The sequence below is a fragment of the Macaca thibetana genome, chromosome 15, assembly GCF_024542745.1.
Source record: "Macaca thibetana thibetana isolate TM-01 chromosome 15, ASM2454274v1, whole genome shotgun sequence".
Lineage (NCBI taxonomy): Eukaryota > Metazoa > Chordata > Mammalia > Primates > Cercopithecidae > Macaca > Macaca thibetana.
In genome coordinates, this window is record NC_065592.1 from 63,988,671 (window position 1) to 64,014,204 (window position 25,534).

At 38.8% G+C, this 25,534-nt stretch overlaps 1 protein-coding gene across 5 annotated transcripts in view; it reads left to right on the forward strand.

Annotated features, from left to right (window-relative positions):
- BNC2 (basonuclin 2) overlaps positions 1–25,534 on the forward strand; it is a 459,271-nt gene that overhangs the window by 293,779 nt on the left and 139,958 nt on the right. The window lies entirely within an intron of this gene.

Sequence of the window (25,534 nt, forward strand, 5' to 3'; positions counted from 1 at the left end):
GATGTAAAAGTTGAGGACTGCTGCACAAAACCTTTTTTATTGTTTAATGTTTGCAAGTTAGTTTTAATGTCCATAGTTTAGATGAAGACTTTATTTCTAAACCATTAAGATGAAGGTAAATAAAACAGTAAAAATAAGAAAGAGAGCAAACTGAATTCTAAGCGGTTTTAGGAAATATTTAATGATAATCCAGTACAACTGGAAAATTGTTTTATCCCATGATATTTGATTTGTGTGTTTGATAAAAGAGGTGGGCAGATTTTAGAAAGGTAATTCATTTAGAATTTTTTTAAAACTAGATCAGTAACCTTTACTTCGATGAAGCTCATTTGTTAAGACTATCTCTTTTGGAAAGAAAACAAAAAAATAAAAATAAATAAAAAAACAATTCCACTGTTTCCTAGGTATGTGAGGTGAGCATTTGGCAAGAATATGAGACTTGATGAATAAAAAATACATTTTATAGCTTAATGCACCCACAGCAGCTTTCTCTGTGCAAATTATTATTTTCTTCTTTTTTTCCTTTGACTTTAAATAACAGGATATGCCATTCCAAAAAGCTGTATGAGTACTAGAATTTTCATTCACTTTCAAGAGATCTGAATTAATACCAGCGTTATTTCCTTTGGCCGAGGTCTGCCTGCAAGAATGCTTGTTGCACTGGAATTTTGAGACCTTTCTTTTATTATGTTCTGTAAATGTGATTTCCTTTTACTGCATGCAGTTCATTCGAGGAAAAGATAGTTTTACATTATTACTTTAATTATTTACTAATTAAGCCAGCTTTTTTCCTGCCCATATTTCATCCAAAGTCCTCTGATTTTTTTTAATGTAAAGTGAGCAGACCTGGTCTACATCATCCAGACCATCAGTCAGTAGATATTTATTAAACATATCTCATACATGAAGGATTGTGCCAGGTAGCCTTCAGTTCTTCACCACAGGAAATGATGAGAAGCATAAAGTTAATTTAGTGTCATATACCAACCAGCTTTATGGTTTAATGTACTGTAAGACTTAATATGCATATAACCCATTAATTTCAAACCTTTCTTTTTTTGTAATTCACTGGATATAATTTTTCTTTTCATTTCTCAGCATCGTTGAATTTGAATTTTCAGCTTGTATTTGATATGTCTTATCAGACCAGGGGTATTTATAGAGACCCTCACCCAAATAGAAAATATAGAATTTTCTACTGAATCTGAATATCAGTAAACAATAAATGATTTTTAAATACAAATATTACCATGCAAATTTAGGTGAGAGTCCTTTATGTTTCTTTGCTAAATCTGGCAAGCCCATACCTAAAAGAAAATCCTATTCAGACACAATTTGCATAAATCCTAAATCAGGGCTGTTGGTCATGAGCATCCTATAATCAAAAAGGCTTTGGGCCCCAAAAGGTTTGGGGCCAGGCTCTGTGGCTCACGCCTGTTAATCCCAGCACTTTGGGAGGCCCAGGCAGGTGGATCACAAGGTCAGGAGATTGAGACCATCCTGGCCAACATGGTCAAACCCCATCTCTACTGAAAATACAAAAATTAGCTGAGTGTGGTGGCACATACCTGTAATCCCAGCTACTCGGGAGGCTGAAGCACGAGAATCACTTGAACCCAAGAGGTGGAGGTTGCAGGAGCCAAGATTGCGCCACTGCACTCCATCCTGGTGACAGAGCGAGACTCCGTCTCAAAAAAAAAAAAAAAAAAAAAAAAAAAAAAGCTTCTGATTATATCAGTCCTACATTTAGAATCATGAGATCTCAGTATTCTATTTACAAATTCCTCAAGTTTGTTGGAGGCATGGTAGTTTGTAAGGACTTAAAAGCAAGGCAGATCAAAACAAGTACTTTTTCATTTTGTCCTGTGAAAGGTCACATGTCTTTATTATTTGTCCCAGTCTATGTTCTTATAAATTGTCTAAATATCTGTGAAAGTCGTTTGTTCCCAACTGGTAACTCTCTAATATTCTCCCTGACTTGAGTCCAAAACCTAACATAACTAAAGTAGTCCAGTCCTTTCCTTGCCAATCTCTTTTCTTCCCTAGTCTTCTCTCCTTCCCACTCCAAATAGAGATTCCTTTATCATAAGAATAAAGCATGACATTTCTGTGATATCATGCTCATTCTGAGTGACTCCACAACAGTGTCCATATGATAATTTGTAAATGTGTCAAGATAAAGAGAGGAGACTGAAAAACAACTAAGTTTCCTCTGATAAAAGGAAGATAATGTTCCCAGCAAGCTCTGGCTTGGAGATTATCCCAACAAAAACAACATTTTCTTTCGTAGAAATTTTTTTCCAGAGGGGTGTTTAGGGCTTGGTGAACAGTAGCACAGGCACTAATTTGAGTCCTCGGGGGAAGGGAAGTACATGCTTAGCAGTGGCAAAGTGAGAACTAGATCCTTAGGGAAGATGTTTCTAGGGCTTTGTTCAGAAACACAAGGATAGAAACACTATCGTCGTCTTCCCTTGATGCACTCGTTTGGAAAAAGTGGAAACTGTTGCAGTATCTGCTTAAAGAATTTGTCTTTCTAGTGGACTTAGTTTTTCCAGATTGTAAATACTGAAACCCGGCTTTGCCTAGCTGCAAAATTCTCTTTTGCTTAGGGAAAACAGCTTTTAGCTGCTTCCTAGTCTTGGTGAGGCAACTGGATTCTGGTCTTTCCATGAGCAAAGTCCTTGGACTTTTTTCTTCGTTTTAGAGAGCAAAAGCAAGGCCATTTTCCCGCCTGGCACAGGAGGCTTTTTTGGGCTTGACCTGAGGGCACAGTGCCCTCTTCTGCTTCTCTCCTTTACTCCCTGATCACTGCTGATAAGCTCTAAAGGGAGGACATCCTCACAAATGCAAAGGTTTGGTGCTTGATTAATGGCAGTAACTATTTTCTTATTGTGTCCCTGAGCAGCTTTTGATTTGTTTCTCAGCCTGCCCACCTTTCGGATGGTGCTTTGAACTCCTTAAATTTTCTTTAAACACAGCACAAACAGTGCCTCCCCTTCAAAGTCCTGGGCTCTCTGCCTGTTAGCTCCCCAGATTTTTTTTTTTTACCTAGCTCTTGTTTTATTCAGATGGAACATAAGATGAGGCTGGCAAGACCTGGCCTCAAGTGTAGTCACTGCTGGTCTGCTGGTAAGGAGTTTCATGGGAGGGCGTTGAGAATGAAACACACAGAGCTGTATCCCCGGGATATAAAAAAGCTTCAGGTGAATGAATGGGAGGCAATATACAAAATAGGTAAGAATGTTGTTATTGAATGAGACTATTTACATTCACATCACGGCTCTATCACCTACTGTAGGTAGAGTCTTGTTGAGTTGTATAATCTCTCTGTTCTGTCATCTGTGAAATGTGAATGATGATAGCTCCTAGCTCATAGTGTTCTTCTAAGATTAAATGAGATAATCCAGCAGACTCATACATAGTAAACACTTAGTAAGTGTTAGTTGCTGTTATCACTAAATTCCTATAAAAGTAAGACTTCAACACTGTGGACGTGATAGACATGTTTTAGCAAAGTAGAGTGATTAAAAGTTGGGTGTGGCCAGGCCAGTGGTCAAATCCCTTCTCTGCCTTTTGTTAGTAATGCCTTCTCTAAGACTCAGTTATTTTATCGAGAAATTCAAATAATGATAGCAATGCATCTAAATAACACAGATACATTTTGAGAGAGGCTTACAGGAAAGAGTAGGGTTAGCCTAATATTCTGGCACAACAATTTTAGGAGCTAGTATTGTTATTACTAAGTCAATAAAATCATCAATATGAATGATAATACCTAGTGTCTCCCTTAAGGTACGAATGTGGAATGTGATGGGATGAAACTATTTCTCCTTCCAGGGAAGGTTATCTACAGTATGCAGTTGCAGAGGTCAGGTCACCAGTTCTTTTGGCTGTCAGACCAAGCATTCCCTAAGTGAAATTGTTTTCCCCAGCAAATCCAGTACAGTTCCATACCTTCCATTTCCCCTAAAATGTCATTTGAACCCTTATTTGAATACAGTAAGGAATATTTTACACCAAAAGTCATTTTGAGAATTGCACCAGTTAAAATAAATTATAGTAATATTTACCCGCTAAAAATCCAAAAGCTGTAAGTAGGTGAATTTTAGGTAGGATTAAGGCTACTTTTACCTATTTTCACACCTATCGTTTTGCATGTGAAGTGCTTTGATCAGCTCACCACTTTATCATTTTATTGCATTTTATTACATCATAAATTTTTATATCTTGCTAACGATCCTACAGGAAGCTTAATTGTTTATAGGAACATCTTAATTAACTGGAGTTCACCAGGTTAAGCAGAACACAAATTGAAGGGGTTATAAATGAAATACACTAAACTCCTCTCCTTTTACTCAGGATAAACTAGGAGATTCGGCTGGGTCATAAGGACCCCATATGCCTCAGCAATATCATGTTGATCCTTTCAACCACTCTTCCTTCTCTATTGTGTCATAAATGGTGACTTCTTCTAACTCCTCTCCCCTCTTCACTGAAGTGTGAAATTGCTGGATAAGTATAGTATTTCAAAGATAACTCTGAATTGTATTCTGGGAGCCCTAAAATAATGTTTATATATCCCACTTCTTACCAGGTTTTGCCTTTGTAGATATTTATATATCTTCAAAAGCTTCTTGAATTAATTTGTTATTAGTTCGCATATACCCAAAGAATTGTGTAAGAAGTGCTTTAAGTATTACTTCACATATCACCACAACTGGATAGACTTGTAGCCAGTATTTATTAAAAGGCCCAGTAGTGAGATTCCTCTCTCCTTTCAGCTGCTCCCCTGGTACCCAAGGAAATCCCCACTTCGACCTCATGGGCCTCTTAGCCTTCTGTACAGTCAAGTGACACTGTACATTTAAATGCAAGCCCATCTGATTGAAAGGACCGTCTCAGGCCTTAATTCTACTCGCCAGTAAATGTAAAGGCAACTCTAAACCTGGCTGTCCAATAAGGAAGCCACTGTTATGGCTGCGAACACTTGAAATGTGGCTAGTCCAAATTGAGATGTGCTGTAAGTATAAAGTGTACACCAAATTTGGAGCTGTCATCTTATTTTAAAAAGAGTAAAATAGTCATTAAGAGTTGTTTTTCCATTGTCTCCATATTGATAATATTTGTGATGTATCGTGTCAAATATATTTTTAAATGTCACTTTACTTTTTACTGTTTTACTTGAAACTAAAAAAATTAAAATTATGTATCTTGGCTTTAATTTTATTTATTTATTTATTTATTTATTTATTTATTTATTTTTTAGACAGAGTCTTGCTCTGTCACCCAGATGCAATGGTACAATCTCATCTCACTGCAACTTCCCCTTCCTGGGTTCAAGCAATCCTCCCACCTCAGCCTCCTGAGTAGCTGGGACCCCAGGTGTGCGCTACCATGCCCAGCTAATTTCTGTATTTTTTGTAGAGATAGGGTTTCGTCTTATTGCCCAGGCTGGTCTCAAGCTCCTGGATGCAAATGATCTTCCTGCATTGGCTCCCAAAGCACTGAGATTACAGCTGTGAGCCTCCGTGCCCGGCTGTGAATTATATTTCCATTAGATGTGGTAATTGTAGGCTCTAGGTGTGAGATAATATATTTGGAGAGCTAAAGCCTAGGTTAAAGTGGTTTGGTGGCAGAGTAGTTAGAATTGGTGTGAGAATCCTAACACCCTAAATCCAGGCTCTTGTCCCTTGACTCACCACTGTAAACTCTTTCCCAGTTTTTTGTCCTTTCACACTTGCTGCACTATTGATCCTGGCCCGTTTTTCCTGTCCCTTGTTCATCAAGAAAGTGGGATTCCCACCCCTTACCCTCTCCACCACCACTCCCCACCCCCGGAGAAATTAAGCGCTCCCGTCTTTATTTTCTCAACACACTTTGCTGAGACCAGAGGTTTCTGGGTAATACTGATCCTTCCACTAACTTGGAAAGCTCAGGAAGGGCACTTCATCTTTGTGTGCTGGAACCTAATGCAGCATCTCTCATGTGCTCCATGGAGCAAAGGTTTATTGAAACTCTAGGCCCATGGAAAAGTCTCAGTCAGATTCCTAATTGCCAGTTGCTTTCCCAGCAGCCTCTTCCCGTTTTAAGATATAAGCACAGCCCACAAACACCTTGTCTTTATGTCCGTTTGCGCATTTTTCTTTTCCAGTTCTCATTCTATTTTCACCTTCGCAGTTTCCCTCTGTCTTCAGACAACAAAATAAGTGAAAGGTAAGTGGGAGGTTTTGGTAGCACGAATATCCAGGAAGTAAATTTTAGATAACTTAAATTTGTTTAATCATTAACAGATGTTGGTGTTTTTGTTTTATTCAGAAGATAAGATCTTGAGTGAAATACCTTCTACTTTCCAGTTTTTTAATATTCCTTTGCCTGCAAAAATCTGAGGGTAAGACATTACCCACCCGCCTCCTTTTGGCTAATGATGTTTTCCACTATCAGTAAAAATTAAAAAACAAATCAACCTCTAACATAAAAGAAAACACCTGTTTGGCTTGGAGAACTTGGCTAGGGAGGTCTTTTTTCTGACATGCCAAAAGCGACCATCACAGGGCCCCTTAAAAAAAAAAAATCATTTTTTTTCTATATTTCATGTGAGCATTGGCAGAAACTCTGACAAGCAGTTCTTCATATTTTATTATGTTCTTGTCTGCAGAATCTCTGTCAGGCAAAAACCTTGTCAGCGGAAAACCTGTCGTAGGATCAGAGGAGACAAAAACAGGTGTCACACAGGCAGTCAAAACTGAAGGAAAAAAAAGATTAGGCTAAAGAGAGAGAGGCAGACAATTACATTAATGCCATTGCTTTTATCTTATAGATGTGTGTTATTATCTTGGGGTGCTGAGTGCGCAATTGCCTCAAAGAAAAGTAGACAGGAGACAAGGGGAAACTTGATAGTTATTAACTGAAGAGGCAGTGTGTCAAAGCTGGATGGGGTTCAAAGTTTTGCAAGGGAAAAAAACTGCAGACAGCAAGCAACGGCTGTGTGGTTCTGCTTTCGGCTACATAAACCGAGTAGCTATCTAACATTTTCTACTTGGAAACAGATCATAGAAAGAAAAATTAATGAAAGATTTCATTTGGAGTTTTTGGGGTATAACATTTATCCTATATATATGTGACTGAATCATATAACCTTTTCTCTCTTATAAAATCTTGCTACAGTGTGAGACATGGTGAGGCATGAAGACAGGCATTTGTCAGTTCAGCTGTGTTGTTTGGATATATTTAAAACACCTATTATCAACACACTTTTAATTAAAAAAAAGCTATTAAGAAGCCCTTTTACTAAGTGTGAACATCTGTATGTGCAAGCTGTAAATTAGGAGATCACATATGTGTGCCTCAGTCAGAGACTAAATGAATTTGGCAAGTGTTTTCTATTACTGGTTTTTAAATACAGTAAAATATCTAAAGGAAAAATTGCTACATTTTATACTTTGTATTGACTCTTTTGATTGCGCCTGTTGGTACTGATAATTGAAGTTATCTAATTAGAAATTTTCTAATTAGAAATTAGGGTTACTATCATGATCAAATTAGTAGACAGAATTCAAAGCACTAACCAGTATCTCCCCTCTGTTTCTTTGTTCAGATTATTTCAGGAGTTGTCACTTCTTTTCTGAAAGTTTGCGCTCCATTAAATATGTGCGATGGTATAAAATACTTTCGTTTTGCCAATGGTCTAAATCCCCAAAGAGTTTTTGCCTTGTTGATGACTCATACATGTCAAACAGCCCACTAATAGAGAATGGGATGGTAACTTCAGGTTTCCCGATCTGCTCAATCATATGTTGATCACATTAGTGGAAAAATCAGCAGATACTGCTTTAGTGCTTAACATTTTCTACTCGTGCATTTAAGATTTCGTTAGGTTAGACTTTTCCTAAGCCCTAAGACTGCCCTCTTAACCCATTTTTATGAGCAAATCTTTACATAGGGTCTTTTTATCCCACCAGTTACTGATACAAAGCAGTTTGATACTTGATATATGCATTAAGCAAATCCAGCAATCCAGAAGAAAACACACATCAGTGCCAAAAGTGTGTGTGATAGCCTAAAGATTTTAAGGGATTACAGTGGGGAAAAAGGATTGATTATAGATTTAGAATGAGATTTCAGCCTGAATTACTGGGGGAAGGAGGAAAAAAATACTTGTGACACAAAGGTGACATTCTTTTTTTTTTAAAAAAAAAAGTCAACTGAGTATAATAATTTCTTTCTTTTAGGTATTTCCCTACCAGATGCTGGCTTTTTATATCACGACTCTCTCTCAATTTTGAAATATTTTTTCACATGCGATAGTTTAAAGCATATGTTTTATCAAATAGTAAATATGCCTTGCCTTTGTACTTTTTGCTTAATGAAATTCTTATATAGATATATGCTCCTTTAAGAAAATTAAGACTTTAAAGTGAGTAACTGGGGAGTAGGGTGATTATTTTCTTACAGAAGAATTCATATTTTTGTTTAATAAAAGGATGTACATAGTTAATTCAGGTAGCAAATCTCAATAGTTACTTTTAAAACGAGATATGTTTTATAGTCAGTGTACTGTGTATTTAATCCATTGATATATAAACTGAATAAAGTAGGGTTTGTGTAGCCAACTTTCAGCTGGCAGTGGCAACTGGAGATTGGACAGAACAGCAGCAACAATAATAATAATTTCCAAACCTGGTTTCAGCAAGTAGATTCAATTACTAAATCTCTTCTTAGCTCTACTGTAAAATTTGCAGATAAAATTTTCTCTTTGCCTGTTACCACCTTCATGTGGAGTTGCTGCAAAAGAGCACAGGCATGCCCCCAAAAGTGGGCCATGTAAGAAAGAAGAAGCAGGAGAATAAGTATAATCAAGGACCTGCTTAATCTACTAGCCAGGAGAGAGAGCTTCTGAACAACCGAGTGGTGAAATATTTTTATGTGTGCCTCACTCAGACTTTAATGCTTTTCAAAGTCTGTTTTGAGGACTTCATTATGCATAAGGCCATGGGGGCAGATGCCAGTCAGTTTCAAATATTGGCTGTGTAGTCTCAAGTGGAGCTCAGCTTCTACCTGGGACTAATTGTGGGTGTTTATATGCGTGTGTATATCCACATACCCTGAAAGCTACATGTCGACTGAGGTTGATTAAAATCCATAGGACAATGGGTCTTATTGGAACTACTTTTGTCCCTCTTCCCTCCCTATAGTTTAGAATCACATTCGTAATAAACCATGATAGTATTTATACATTATCTCTCATGTATTAAGAGAAAAGAAAAAAAATCAGGGACCATAATTCAGATAATGTATATAAGGTATGGTAATGTAATGAGGATCTGTAGAGGTTCAGTGGAGTTTGTTCATTTTAAAAAACACTGACACACTATTTGTTGAAGAAAAAAAATAAACCCTTTGTACATAAGGGTTGACAGTTTTTATCACCACACTTGGGGATCAACTCTTTTAGCTACATATCATTCATTTTCTTCTTTTCATTAAAAAAAAAAAAAAAAAAAAGCTCTAGAAGCAAGCCTTCTCTCTCCTTGGTATTAAATATCCTAATTAATTCAACCTTGACAGTTACAGTTAGAAAGTTGTGACTTAATGGAACACGAGTTATTTTGTACTTAACTTGCTCCCAATTACATAGTTCTTTCCCTCAGAAGTAGTGAATACAATGTGCAGATCTAAATATTACTTTAAGTCATAAGAAATTTTTTTCTTAATCACAATTGTTGCCTGCCTTCATGATCTCCTGATTCACTAAAAAGTTTTAATATGTCATCATTGCCCTTTATTAATGTTCTCCCCAAGTGTTAAGGCTTTTATTAGGATCTAGCTTACATTCTGAGAGTAGGCCAACTCTTTGCCTTGAGCCCTGATACTCTTGCTTGGTAAGAGAGCTGAGTCTTGTAATGGGAAAGGATTGATGTGATAATGATTCCAAAGGGCCCCTTTATGAAGAAATTCTAAATACGCAAAATCCCATTAAACCTGTGGAAGTTCATGGGCTAGGTACATTGAAATGACATATCATTATATTGGGTATAGTGTGCTTATTATGAAGTGCAGTATAATTGAAAATTATTGGTTGTATCAGCAAGAATGAAGAGCCACCACCCTCATAAATTCAGAGGTTATGGCCTAGACATTTGAAGTAGGAGTGGTAAAAATATTCTGTTTATAAATAATCAAAACTTTCAAATCTGACCCCAGAAATTGCTCCAATAAAAATCTCATCGCTAACAACTTTTAGAACTCTTAAAGTAATCATGGAAAGAGTTTCATAGAAACAATCCCTAAAGACGTGTGTTAAATGTTAATCTATTGGAAATTAAAATAGTAGTCTAGGATCCAGAGTTCCTAAAAGCTGACCATTTGATGCTTGTAATTTGGAATTCTAAAGGGAGTTGAGGCAAGAGACCCGGAGTTCTCAAAACAATTAGCCTTGTAATTTAAGGCTCACTTGGCTTTCTCCCAAAATAAAAGAATAAGCCTTCTTTTTTAACTTGTAAAATTACTTCAAATTAGCATTAAAATTTTTTAAATATCCAGGGCAGGACTGAAAATTAGTGAAATAACAGGTTTCCATTTAGACCCTTTTCATACAGATTTTTAATTGTTTTATTCTACAAAGTAGGTGGTTTTGAAAAAATCATTCTACTTCACATACTTCTTATCTTAATGAATGGCTGTTAGCTTCACACTGCCATACCTGAACAGCTAGATGGACTCCACTGGACCCCAGGACCTGAAATGAGCATAGTCCTGTGGAAACCACCTAAGTCACTTGAATTTGACTTTTAAGGAAAGTTGTGTTTAAAAAAAGTTGTGGAAAACTAAGAACTATAAACTATCACTGAGAGCCAATTTTGTAGGATCAGTGAAAAGCACTTTTATACTCTTACATTAAGAAAAAAAAGTATCTGAATATGTCCTTATTTCTGTGACCTTCACAGAAAATATTGGAAGTGAAGTCTGTAGAATTACAGGTTTGCATTTATTTTAATTTATTTGAAGGTTTGAGGAGCAATTCCTGTTACTTAAAATAGAAATAAAAAATTGTTATTCACATTTCATGTGATAGATGTGTTCTTTTATAACTACCCCTCACACACCCCCAGCACTATTTTATACATTTGAAAACTGAATTTTATATAGGACATTACTTTGTTCTTTAAGTTAGCAGTATAGTTAAAAGTACATGTTACTTTACATTTATTACCTATTTTGCATTATGTTTTATACTCATTTTACATTTATATTACATACATTAATGAAGCACAGAAATCCAGCTGTTGTCCTTATGGCAATTCTGTTCCCACATAAATGAGTTTTCTTCATTCAGACTCAAGTGTCATTTTGGGGTCCTGTGGCTTAGCCACCATGTTCCTTTGGAAAACTGTAGATCTTATCAAAATGTTTATTGAAATTATATCCAGGCCTCAATTTCTCCATTGTTTTATAGCCGTAAAATTGCCAGTTTAAGCTTCTGTTTCTAGCATTTTGAGGAAATCCAAGTAAATTATGTTCCATCAGTAACCTCATTCACATTTTAATAAGCTTGTATTGTATGAATTTGTTTCCTTTTTTCTAATATCCTTATCTTGCAGTTAAAGCTTTTGCTTTTTCCAGATGAAATTCTCTACTAAAAAGAGGTTAATTGACCCTTTGTTTGTTTTTCCTCCAGGCCTTTTACAAAATAAAAATACTTGTTTCTTTATAGATGCTCTTCTTACAGTCTTACTGTGTGACTGTTCTCTGACCCCTTTCCAGGGTCTATACTACACCTTTTTCTATAGCTATAAGGCCATCAGTCTAGCATATTGATCACAAAGCTAGTGATTTGTGCTACTATTGTGGATGATTTTCATAAAGTCTGTGTATTATGATTCAGTCTGTGTACCTTGCAATAAAGATTATTTTCCTTAACCATATTAGACTTCTATCCTGCTTTTCTACTAAAAGTGCATTGTAATCTCCCAAATAATACTTGACCTAGTAAGAAAGAAAATATGACAAGTTGACTCAGGATTCCTGCTTAGCTAGCAGCACCACCTTACCTTCTAAATTGCCTTAATTACCCACCTTCACTTAGTCTGTGAGGGGGTGCTGTCAAGGACAAAAGAAGGGTTGAGAAAGGGACATGGATGAAATGAAGAATCTGGTGGCATGGTGGAATCATACATTTACCCTTCCAGCAAAAATAGAATGGCTTTTTATTCTATTATATACACTTAACTGTGTTCATCCATCCAACAATATGATTACTCAACACTCTTGAGTGATTTTGTTTCAGGTATGGTTGCTGCTCAAAATCAAGGTCTTGACATAAGTAGGAACATAAGTGATCACAGGAAATGGTAGAGTCCATTTCCTCGTGTATGAGGAAGCCTCTCTAGGCTTCATAGAAAAAGAAAATAGAATATAAATCGAAACTGGAGAGAAAAGGTAGTCAGAGGAATTAATAAGAAAGAAGAAAGACACTTGAACAGCGTTGAAAGTAAACATTCTGAGAAAATACAGCTTTATGGATGGAACCTCGCTTATCTTTCTGGCATCATCTTGAGTTCTTCTCTTGTTCATGTCCTAGCTGAACTGGCTTTGCCTGGAATACCCGAATCCCACCCCACTGAAATTATGTTCTCATGTCACATACCCAGTTTGTAATTTTGTGTGTTAATGTATTTTTTGTTTGTTTTTTCCTTTTTTTTTTTCTTTTTGAGACGGGGCTCATTCTTTTGCCTAGGTTGGAGTGTAGTGGTGCGATCTTGGCTCACTGCAGCCTCCACCTCCCAGGCTCAAGTGATCCTCCCATCTCAGCCTCCCAAGGATCTGAGAGTATAAGTGCGCACCACAGTGCCTGGCTAATTTTTGTATTTTTTGTAGAGACGGGGTCTCTCCATGTTGCTCAGGCTGATCTCAAACTCGAGCTCAAGTGACCCACCCTCCTCAGCCTCCCAAAGTGCTGGATTACAGGCATGAGCCACCGTGCCCTGTAATTTTTAAAAGTCTGTTTCTTCACTAGTCTATTAACTTCAAGTGGGCCCAAATCATATCTGTTTTGTTCTTCACTAAATCTCTAAAACTTAGCATGGGACAGAAAATACATTTAGTGACCAAATAGTAAAGTGCTAGTAATATGTGAAAGCCCTGTGAACCTCACTTTGGGCAGATCAGGGGGCCCATGTCAGAGAGTTAGTAGGCTGGAAAGTAAATCAATCTGTCCAAGGTCTTCTGACCCAGGTTAAGGATTTTGTGTGTGGGCGAGAGAGAAATGGAGCATTTATGTGTGTGAAGAGGCTGGGGGCATCGCTGGAAATTTTGAGCAGAGAAAAGACTTACTTGAAGCAGTATTTTGAGATGATTGACTTGGTTTTATTTAGCATATAATAGGCCAGTGAGAATAGAGAGAGACCAAATCAGTTAGGAGCCCTTGTAGTAATGAAGTTATGAACGACTAAAAGCCTGCTCTAAAATGGTATAAATTAGACTAGAAAGAAGAAATTGATCCAGGAAAGACCGCAGTGGAAGAGTTTAAAATGATTAAGGATGACGATGACCTAGGGAAAACAAGGGACACTAGTCAGATGAATGTTCTTGCTAGATAATGTTAAGGGAGACAACACCGCCACCAAGATAGAAACTTTTATCTACAGTACGACCTCAACTGTATAAAGTTATGTATTGAAAAAAGTAGATGTAGATACATCAACATATAGACAATCATTGCTTTGGGTGGTGGGATTATGGATAATTGTCTTTTTGTTTTCCTTTCTCTTGAATTTAGAACATTTTCTCAATGAGCACCTGTGAGAAAATGACACACAAAAAAGTCTGATTTCAAATATTTTGGCCTAGTTTCCTGGTTCTACCTTTCACAGCAAAAGGAGTCAAGCGTGTGTTTGGAGTTGAGCTTGGGGAGAGCTAAATTTAAAGGTTAGGGATCATCTGCATAGTGTAGGAATAGTTGGATTCCTAGGGGCAAATTATCACAGGAGGGCAGCTGGAGAGGCAGTTTGTCTGGAAACCTGATGTTTCCTCTGAATCTCGGTTGATTTTGCCTCCAGATCTTCCAAACAGGAAAATCCCAATCATTTTGTAACTGTGCCTCATCTTCACTACAAGCATCTGTGTTTCCTCCTACTTCTTAGCTTGGTCTTGATTCTATGCTTTCTTCTCCTTTGTCCTTAAATTAAGATTGTATTCTTCAAGTCACTGACTTGCTTATACTTAAAATAATTTTTCAAACTAAAGACTACCCTAACATTCTCGTATGCTAAGTTACTTGCCAATATCTTACAGCAGGTAAGTGGCAGAGCTGGGATTAGACTCTGGCCCTAGAGACTCTGTCTTTCATCTGGAAGACAACAAGCACCTTTTAAAAACACTGGAAACGTGAAATCGTTGCTTTCTGTCATTATTTTTTAATCTTAACCTGTTGTTTCCAATCCCTTTCCCCCAAATAACGTTACCATAAATGTTCACTGGAAAGTCTTTTATTACTCAACTTAACATGCATGCCTACAATGAAAATTAATAAAATATCTAGAAATAGAAATTTTATTTTAAAAATTGTCATCACAGTAATAAAATCCAAGCAATATAAATATTACAAATTTTAAAAATTTGTTAAACATAAAGTGGATTTTTGTTAGAAATGTATCTGTCAGTGAAATAGATGGGACTATAAATTTTTTTCTTCTCAGATTAGTTCATGTATCCATGGATGAATAGTACTTATTACAAAAAGGAGAAAAGGCACACTACCAGTTCTATTCCCAGTTTTCATTTCCACAGATGTAACTGGTGAAACATTGGTTCACGTGAATACATGGGACTAGGAGGTTTGTTACCACATTGTCATTCATTTCTTAGAAGTCATTTCAAGTTATATGCCAAAAATTACACAGCACTTGATTGGTTTGCTAAAAGCAAAGAAATTGAAACCATCCTATATATTACTCAGATATTGCTACAGTCATTTCTTTTTCAATTTATGGAAAAGGGCATTAAGAAATTATATCAAATAATGATTTATAATTTTTTTTTTGGCTAGATACAGGGTTTCGCTCTGTTGGCCAGGCTGGTCTCAAACTCCTGGCCTTAAGTGATCTGTCCTCCTAGGCCTCCCAAAGTACTGGGATTACAAGCATGAGCCACCAGGCCCTATACAATTAGTTGTTAGTCTTCAGTTTAGAGGCATGTTGTTTATCCATGTATACACAGAAAAGATTCAGAAAATAAAAATACTGTATTAGTTTTTAGTTCAAATAACTTCTGCAATTTTTTTTAACAAAATGCTTTTATCTTACTGTTGCAGACGTAGCTATCTTAATTGAAGAAAATTTCCACCAGGTAGCCTAATTGGCACATCCAATGATCATGGTCAAATAGTCATATTTGATCAATGAGGCTGATAAATCTGACTTAATTTTTTTTTTCTTTTTCTTTTTTTTTTTTTTTTTTGAGACGGAGTCTCACTCTGTCGCCCAGGCTGGAGTGCAGTGGCCCGATCTCAGCTCACTGCAAGCTCCGCCTCCCGGGTTTACGCCATTCTCCTGCCTCAGCTTCCTGAGTAGCTGGGACTACAGGCCCCCGCCACCTAGCCCGGCTAGTTTTTTGTATTTTTAGTAGAGACGGGGTTTCACCGTGTTAGCCAGGATGGTCTCGATCTCCTGACCTTGTGATCCGCCCGTCTCGGCCTCCCAAAGTGCTGGGATTACAGGCTTGAGCCACCGTGCCCGGCCCGGCCTTAATTTTTATTAGAAAAAGCTGAGTTCACATTTCAGTTCAAATAAATGCACTTTGAGAAAACTTATTAAAAAAACACATCAATAAGTTATGGAATGCATCTTTTATGATACGTTACTGAAACAGTCCAGAATAAAATGTGGTGCTAGTAAAATTTATTTATTCAGCTTATAATAGACGTGATATTTCTCATTACTTAATTAGTAATTATGTACTATAATATATAACTTATTTATGAAATGAGAAGTATGTTAGAAGTCATATCACTTTGATAAATACGGTTCCATGTGTATCACACAATTTAGTGTTGGACTTTAGTAAAAAAATATTAGGTAAGAGTAGTATATAAAAATATTTATCAATTTTGCTAGGTATCATGATCAGACTGTTTTTATATGCTTAATTAAAGAGGAACTTACATACTTGCTAAAAATTAAGTGCTTTGACATTTGGATTATAATTCTGTTATTTTTACTAGCAGTATGTAGAAGGTATTCAAAATCTTTTAAGATGAAAATGATGATTAATGATAAATATGTTGATATTATTTGATTATGTAGGCTATAACTACCTTACTAAATGATAAACATTGTTTCTGAAAGAAATTAGGTAAAATTTCTATCTACACCTTTTATTCAGTGTATTCTACAAATTTTGTAGGGACAGGAAGATACTCAAACTAAATTTAAAAGAGTAGGCATCCCTTAATTTGCTTAGGGGCTTTTCTTCCCATGTGATGACACCTCCTAGGGATGAATGACAGTTGAGGATAGTTGAAAAGAATATCTTAGCTTCGGATATGTGGGGTTCGAGGAGGGAGACAATTTTCACTATTGGACACTCATGCTTTGCTCCCATAGGATGCTTTCTAAAGAGCAACACATTATTAAAATAGACAAGAATGTAAGAAGAGAGTTCATTATCATTGCCCATTTTATATGATGTCTAAATTCTGAACATTCCAGCATAATCCTAAATCCTGTATCAGATCTAGCTACACTTTATTCATCTGTGTATAGTCAGGGAAATATGAGCCTTTATTAGTTGTTTTTTTGTTTGTTTGTTTTTTGAGACAGGGTCTTACTGTGTTGCTCAGGCTGGAGTATAGTGGCTCAATCACAGCTCACTGCAGCTTTGATCTCCATGGGCTCAAGTGATCCTCCTATCTCAGCCTCCCGAGTAGCTGGGACCATAGGCATGTGCCACCGTGCTAAGCTAATTTTTGTATTTTTTGTAGAGTTGGAGTTTCACCATGTTGCCCAGGCTGGTCTTGAACTCCTAGGCTCAAACAATCCACCTGCCTCAGCTTCCCAAAGTGCTGGAATTACAGGTGTGGGCCACCACAGCTGGCCTATTAATTCTTTTAATAATCAAATTGTGAATTATTTTAGCACTCAGAAGAGTTTTACACCCTGGGCAAGTGTACCATGTAGAATATAAGCCAGGGTATATACCTTTATTTTGTAAAGAAGGAAGGGTACAATTTTGAGAAGAGAAACAAGAATGGATAATCCTCATGTACTTGGAGGCCCATTCTCAAGCAGATTAGTTTTAGAGTAAATATGGAACTGCAAGATCTGGAAATTGGGTCCCTATGTTTGCATACCTCATATTCTGAGTTTAGGCATACTGTACTGAGAAGTCCACTGAATTAAGTCATGTCCCAGTGGAGTAATGCAAAAATGCCCTGCTCTCTTCACTTGGCTCTAAGCTGTCCCTGCCCCTGTTTCTATCTCTAATTTTTCATTGTGGTATGTGAGTGGGGGCATATGTGTCATAATCATCTGGGGCAATTGTCAAAGGCTGTGGGGTTTTTTTGTTTGTTTGTTTGTTTGTTTTTTGAGGCGGAGTTTCGCTCTTGTTGCCCAGGCTGGAGTGCAATGGCGCAGTCTCAGCTCACTGCCACCTCCACCTCCCAGGTTCAAGAGATTCTCCTATCTCAGCCTCCTGAGTAGCTGGGATTACAGGTGCCCACCACCACGCCTGGCTAATTTTTATATTTTTAGTAGAGATGTGGTTTCACTATATTGGCCAGACTAGTCACGAACTCCTTACCTCTTGGTGATCCCAAACTGCCAGGCCTCCCAAAGTGCTGGGCCTCCCAAAGTGCTGGGATTACAGGGATGAGCCACCGTGCCCGGCCACATTTTTCAAAGTTAAAACAACCCTCTTACTTCTGAACTTTTCTATGTTAATGGGTTATGGCTTTGTGGCCAAGGTTCATCCAGTACCTTCACCAGCCACTGTTCCTGCTGGACAGGTGTCATGTCTCCCATGTGACAACTATTGCTTAAATTAAACTTTTGCACTCTTACCAGAATTTTATATCTAAAACTAAAAATAATTTTTATCTTTTAATCTTTTGCTGTTTAGAGATGGAGTCTCATTCTGTCTCCCAGGCTGGAGTATAGTGCAGGATCATAGCTCACTGCAGCCTGGAACTCCTGGGCTGAAGTGATCCTCCTGTCTCTGTTGCCTCAAGTAGCTGGGACTATAGGCTTGCACTACCACACTTGTCCTTGCCTGACTCATTAATTTTTTTTTTTTTTCTTTTTGTGGACATGGTTTCACTGTGTTGTCCAGATGGATCTCCAATTCCTATCTTCAAGTGATCCTCCCATCTCAGCCTCCCAAAGCACTGAGATTTCAGGCATGAGCCACCACACCTACCCATTTTCCTCATAAAATGTTTAATACTTTCCTAATCCTATTAACAAGAAATAAAATTACAAGCTTTCCACAGGTCTTTGCCTTTACAAATAAAGCTCCTTACTTACAGTCTGCTAATATGATCTTTTTGGACTAATTTCCAACTATTTTGCTGCAAGTGTTACATTGTTTAGATAGTCAGTTCCCTAACACATACCCGTTAATTCAGTGATTCTCAGAGTATCATCCTGGCCAGTAGCATCAACGTCTTCTGGAGACTTGTTAGAAATGCAGATTCTTGATGCCCAGACCCAGTGAATCAGAAACTCTGGGAGAGGTGGCCCAGCAGTCTGTTTTAACAGGCCCTCCACTTGATTCTGATACACACAATGAGTGAGAATCACTGCCTTAGTTCCGTCTACCTACAGTACTCTCCTCCTTCTTTCTTGCCTGCTGACTTCCGAGTTAGGAGACTGCATTCCCGGCAGCATTGCCCTCTCTTCTGTGTCCCACAGTACTTGGTCAGATCTTTTTTATAGCATTTATATTGCCTACATCTGTCTGCTTTTGAAGGTGGAGGCCACAACATAAATTACTTTTGTATCTGCATACAGCACGTACTTCAGAGATAAGTTAATAGGTGCTGGTGAATAAATGAATGTATGCATGAATGAAGGAGGAGAGCATTTTAGGAGGAGCAGTGATCAATAAGGTCAGCTGCTATGGAGAGATTGTGGAGAATAATGAAGGAAAAAAGCTGTTGGATTTCACAGAAAGGCAGGTGTTGGTGACCTTTGAAATGCTTGCTTCAGCAGAGTGATGGGCAAGTAGCCCAGATTGCTGGTAGTTAGGGACTTCCAACATGATGAGGACTTCCAGGTTTCATATTGACTATTTATTCGAACATGTAGTGAAAACAGAATTTTCTTGAGTGAATTTGCTAAGTGACCTTAGGCCAGTTACCTAACCTGATTGAGGCCATGACCTCAGAATAAGCGGTAATAACAATACTGTGTTTGTATGCTTTTTAATTGAAGGATTAAAAGAGCTAATAGTGAGCCCCTAGAACAGGGATATCCAATCTTTTGGCTTCCCTGGGCCACAGTGGAAGAAGAAGAATTGACTTGGGCCACACATAAAATACACTAACACACTGACGATAGCTGATAAACTACAAATAAATGGCAAAAAAATCTCATTTAAGAAAGTTTATGAATTTGTGTTGGGCCACGTTCAATGCCGTCCTTGGCCACATGTGGCCCGTGCCACGGTTTGGGCAAAGTTGCTCTAGAATGATGCCTGATACATAGTTGTCACTTAAAGGGTTATTTTCTTTACACTCTTCCTCACCATTATTTTTCCTTATTAATGCTGTTGAAGGCATTCTTCACTCTTTGTAAATTCGTATAAGATGTGAAATTGTGTGTGTGTGTGTGTGTGTTTTTGAGGCGGAGTCTTGCTCTGTCGCCCAGGCTGGAGTGCAGAGGCACAATCTCGGCTCACAGCAAGCTCCACCTCCCGGGTTCATGCCATTCTCCTGCCTCAGCCTCTCAAGTAGCTGGGACTACAGGCAGCTGCCACGATGCTTGGCTAATTTTTTGTATTTCTAGTAGAGACAGGGTTTCACCGTGTTAGCCAGAATGGTCTCGATCTCCTGACCTCGTGATCTGCCTGCCTTGGCCTCCCAAAGTGCTGGGATTACAGGTGTGAGCCACCGTGCCCGGCCGTTAAATTATTTAGAATACTCTTCATTCCATTCGTTGCAGAAAGTGTGAATTGCATTCAGCCTGGAACTAACATACTTTTAGTTGAACACTGACCACTACTTTGGAAATTACTTACTTTTTTTTTTTTTTTTTTTTGAGATGGAGTCTCACTCTGTCACCCAGGCTGGAGTACAGTGGCACAATCTCAGCTCACTGCAACCTCTGCCTCCTAGGTTCAAGCGATTCTCTTGCCTCAGCCTCCCAAGTAGCTGGGACTACAGGTGCACGCTACCATGCCTGGCCAATTTTTGTATTTTTAGTAGAGATGGGGTTTCGCCATATTGGTCAGGTTGGTCTCAAACTCCTGAACTCGTGATCCGCCCAACTCGGCCTCCCAAAGTGCTGGGATTACAGGCATAAGCCACCATACTTGACCTTGAAATTACTTTTTAATCAGCTAGAAAAGTACCTCAAAGGGTAGTTGTAATAGAACTCTTTTAGTTCCAACTTACAGAATGTGACGTCAAGTAGACAGTGAGAAAAAGGTAGAGGGGAGAGGGAGAGGTAGTGGAGGGACAAGGAGAGACAGATTTTGTTCGCTCATGTAACAGAAAATTCCAGGGATAGTACCAACCTCAAAGCACTGCCAAATCTTCTGAATCAAACAATATTATCAGTACTAGATATTTGTCAGATCCTCTTGCAGCCTAGCTCTTCTCCATATGATTTGTATTCTCAAGCATATTCATTAGCTACAAATTTAGAGGAAAGAGAAGAAATTCCCAGTAGTTCTAAGTAAATTCCTGGATTCAATCTCACTGTCAAGACTTAGGTCACTTACCTATTCTTGAACCAGTTGTTACGGTCAGGGTGCTGGAGCAGACTGGTTTTCTAGGCCTGGCTAAGGAATATTCAGTTCTATGAAATACTAGTATTGGCCAGGTATGATGGCTCATGCCTGTAATCCCAACACTTTGGGAGGCCGAGGCAGGTGGATCACTTGAGCCCAGAAGTTCGAGACCAGGCTGAACAACATGGGGATACCCCATCTCCACACAAAAAAAAAATACAGAAAAATTATCTGGGTATGGTGGCATGCACCTCTAGTCCTAGCTACTTGGGAGACTGAGTCCCTGGAGGTGGAGGCTGTGGGGAGCCGTGATCATGCCACTGCACTCCAGCCTGGGTCATAGAGTTAGAACCTGTCTCAAAAAAAAAAAAAAAAAAAAGAAAAGAAAAGAAAAGAAAGAAAGACTGGTGTTGAGTGTAAGGGACAAGTTCCCAAAAGAAAATGTAGCTTCTATTACCAGAATGAAGGGGAGTGGACACAAATCAGGCAAAAAAATTGATATCAACTCACTATAAAGAAAAGGGCTTTTCAAACGGTACTTTCAAGGTTCGGCCCACTGAGATACTTAAGCAAGTTGAGAAAAAAGGAGTAATACTTGATTGGACATTCTGTAATCTGTGATTACTCCAGCCTCACCTAGAACAGTTTCACTTTTATATATTTTGTATGTGCAACTTCTGGTTAGATTTTGTTTGAAAATGAATCTTTTTTTTTTTTTTTCCTGTGATGGAGTCTCACTCTGTTGCCCAGACTGGAGTGCAGTGATGCGATCTCGGCTCACTGCAACCTCCGCCTCCTGGGTTCATGTGATTGTCTTGCCTCAGCCTTCCAAGTAGCTGGGACTACAGGCATGTGCCACCACGCTGGGCTGGTTCATGTGATTGTCTTGCCTCAGCCTTCCAAGTAGCTGGGACTACAGGCATGTGCCACCACGCTGTGCTAATTTTTGTATTTTTAGTAGAGATGGGGTTTCCCCATGTTGGCCAGGCTGGTCTCAAACTCCTGACCTTGGGTGATCCACCTACCTCAACTTCCCAAAGTGCTGGATTACAGGCGTGAGCCACGGTGCCTGGCCTGAAAATGAATCTTGACAATACCATTGGTATAGGACAAATTAGCAATTGGTTAGGCCCATAAAATTAATTAAAGTGGGTGCCATCTTTTCCCACTCCATCCTGATGAACAAGTTCTTGACCTACATTTTCTACAGTGCCATTGGCCTAACTCATATTCCTAACCCTGCAAGATCCAGACCTGCCTCTTCCACAGTCAGATATATGAAGATCATGAAATTAGACAGCAGTCCAGTTCTCACCTTACAGATTTTATGACAATTAAGAAATCATCACGTATCATAGTTCCAGAGGTACTTCCCCAAAAGTTGTCACAACTTGGTGACTCAATATGATCTAGTAATTGTAAAGCAGAAAATTTTGATATATTCAAGAAATTTGGCAGATCATAATCTTTGATGATATGTTTATGCTGAAATTTGCAAGCTAGGCAGTTTAATTTTTTCTGAGACGGAGTCTCGCTCTGTTGCCAGGCGGCTGGAGTGCAGTGGCGTGATCTTGGCTCATTGCAACCTCTGCCTCCCAGGTTCAAGCGATTCTCCTGCCTCAGCCTCCCAAGTAGGTGGGATTACTGGTGTGTGCCACCACGCCCAGCTAATTTTTGTATTTTTAGTAGAAACGGGGTTTCACCATATTGGCCAGGATGGTCTCGATTTCTTGACCTCGTGATCCGCCCACCTTGGCCTCCCAAAGTGCTGGGATTATGGGTGTGAGCCACCATGCCTGGCCCAGTTTAATATTTTTTAAGTCTTCATCTACGGCTCATCTCCTAGGTAACTGCTTCCTAAACCACACTCTTAGAGCTTTTTTGTGATCTACTGTTGACTTCCATTAAATGTCTGATCCACATTTTCTTCATCATCAGGGCCCAAACAAAGCTGGTGAGGTGTCTCTTTGTGTAAATAAAGTTTGTTTGTTGGTTTGTTTTTGGAGACAGGGTCTTACTCTTCCACCCAGGCTAAAATACAGTGGCACAATCATTGCTCCACTGCAGCCTTGACCCCCAGGGTCCAAGCAATCCTCCCACCTCAGCCTCCCAAGTAGCTGAGACAACCGGTATGCCTGGCTAATTTTTTATTTTTTTGTAGAGACAGGGTTTTACTGTGTTGCCTAAGCTGATCTCGAACTCTTGGGCTCAAGTAATTCTCCTGCCTTGGCCTCCCAAAGTGCTGAGATTACAGGTGTGAGCCACTGCACCTGGCCTAAATAAAGTCTTATTGGAACACTAACACACCTAATAGTTTAAGTCTTATCTATGTATGGCTGTTTTCTTGCTATAACAGTAGAGGTGAATAGGTGTGAAAGACAACGCATAACCCACAAACCTAAAATATTTACCATCTGGCCATTACAGAATAAGTTGTTGACCTTTGCTGTATATTTATGTGGTTTATAACAGTTTTTCTACTTTTTTCCTATTTTTTTTTGAGACACGTTTCACTTCTGTTGCCCAGGCTGGAGTGCAGTGATACAATCATGGCTCACTGCAACCTGGATTGCCCCTGGGCTCAGGGGATCTTCCTACCCCAACCTCCCTAGTATCTGGTACCACAGGTGTATGCCACTATGCCCAGCTAATTTTTCCATTTTTTGTAGAGGTGGAGGTTTCACCCAGGCCGGTCTTGAACTCTTGGCTTAGGCAATCTGCTGTCTCGCCTCCCAAAGTGCTGGGATTACAGGTGTGAGCCACCTTGCCCAGCTGTATTCTTCCTTACTGACATATGGTATACTTATGAAGAAGAATCAACTAGTGTCCTTATAATATCCTCAATCTCAGGTGTTCTCGAAAGCATATCTAGGGAAATATTTTTGTTCTATCTGTGCTCTTTTAATTCTCTGACGATTCTTTCTTTTCTTCTGTACCCTTAACAGTTTAGTCCTCTTCATCTTTAAAACAACCGACTTTGGCCACGTGAGGTTGCTCATGCTTGTAATCCCAGCACTCTGGGAGGCCAAGGCAGGCAGATCACAAGGTCAGGAGTCAAGACCATCCTGGCTAACACGGGGAAACCCTCTCTCTACTAAAAATACAAAAAAAAAAAAAAAAAAAAAATTAGCTGGGCGTGATGGCGGGCCCCTGTAGTCCCAGCTAGTCGGGAGGCTGAGGCAGGAGAATGGCATGAAATTTGCAGTGAGCTGAGATTGTGCCACTGTACTCCAGCCTGGGCGACAGAGCGAGACTGCATCTTAAAAAATAAATAAAAAATAAAATAACCAACCTTTTTTAATGAGTGGGAGGGAGAGGGATTATGGTTTTTTTCACCTACAGTTTGAACGCATTTGCACACACACCTGCATGTACTTAATGCAGAGATGCAAGGTGCCAAGTACACACACAAAAATCAGGATTTTGTGTCGTTTTATTTCCTTTCTACTGAGTCCTGTCAGTTTCATATTTGCTGTTGTCATAGAAGTCTGTTTTGTAAAAAACTGTCTGATATGGTTGAGGAGAGCTGATGAAGGGAAATGGAGGAGGTGCAGATCCCCCCTGATATGGTCACTGGATTCTGTAAGCAGAGCAGCCACTCATCAGGAGGCTGAGTAGTTAAGCTGTACTTGAAGAAGAACAGGAATGGTAATACCCCATTGCTGCCTTTTTGCAGTCTAAATGCCCTGTGGAGTGAGAGAAAACTTCAGTCCCTAGGCTTGTGAATCCCTTATCTTTCCCAAACGTTAAATTAATTTTTAAGACTATTTATTCAAAGTTGACTTAACCACTAGAATAGGGAAGATCAGACAAATCAGCTGCAAGAAATGAAGTATGAGAAAACCCGAACCCTCTGACAAAGTATTCCTGGGAGTAAATGTGTTGAATGAAGCCAGCGGGTAAATGATAAGGGCCTTTACACTGTGGATGTAAGAAAGCAATTTATCAAGAGTACATGAACTCTCTAGTGACCACAAGTCAGGAGGAAATGAGAGTGGAGGAGGAGCCCTGAAAAAATACATGTGAAATACTAAAAAATCTGTGTGCACGCACTTTTAAATTCCTCCATTATTATGCAGTAATACTGGTGTAGTAAAATAGGAGTTGCTGAGAATGCACATGCAGTGTAGCCCATACCGTTAGGGATAAGGTGTTAGGAAAAGCAACTGAGAAAGGCCACACAGTAGTTTAGAATTTGCAGAAACCTTAGGTACATAACTTAGGTGTAGTTATCACTTGAGCCTAGATGTTGGCTGATACCCATTTGCCTGACTCATGAGGTTAGATGACCATCCTTCAGGCTTATGTGTTCGTCTTGTTTAATTCCTCAATGGGCATATGCATATAATTCTGACAGTTCTGAATGCCTTTTGTGTTCTCTTAAGGAGTTTAGAGTGCCTCTCACTCATTATCTCACTAATCTTTGCAGCAGCTCTTTAAGCCCTACAGATAAGACAGTGTTATTGTTTGAGAAACTGAGGCAAAATGTAATTATATTATCAGCAATTGGGTGTGCAGCAACTCAGATATGGATGGGGACTAGAATTTATGACCTTATTTTGGCATTTAGTTCTACAGAAGAGATAGTGTT